The sequence below is a fragment of the Nothobranchius furzeri genome, chromosome 5 (assembly GCF_043380555.1).
Source record: "Nothobranchius furzeri strain GRZ-AD chromosome 5, NfurGRZ-RIMD1, whole genome shotgun sequence".
In the NCBI taxonomy this organism is placed as follows: domain Eukaryota; kingdom Metazoa; phylum Chordata; class Actinopteri; order Cyprinodontiformes; family Nothobranchiidae; genus Nothobranchius; species Nothobranchius furzeri.
Window position 1 is genome coordinate 11,306,298 of NC_091745.1, and position 405 is coordinate 11,306,702.

Below are 405 nucleotides of genomic sequence, written 5' to 3' on the forward strand. Positions count from 1 at the left end.
AATACACGAACTATTCAGATGATGTGGGCTTCATGTTTAAAGTTACAGGCCAGAAATTGTAATAAATAAGAAACATTCAACAATAAAATAAAAACTCCTCGCTTGATCATTTTCCAATAAAGGTTTGTCTAAACCCTCTCGCAGTCAAGAACCCTCACATTCCATTATGCGCGTGCTTGTTCCTCCACTAGATGGCGCAGTTTCCCTTACGTGACCCTGTGAGTTTGTTAGAATATTCTGTTTCATACAATAGGATCACGTTTAATGTAAAGTCGTTTCAAACTCTCATAAGAAATAAATAATCTACTTTTGCCACCGCGCGTTTGCCCCTCTGACCCAGCTGATCCTCGGGTGGGAGGGCAGTCCGGGTTTGCTCCCCCCTCCTCTCTCAATCCCCCTGTCCCT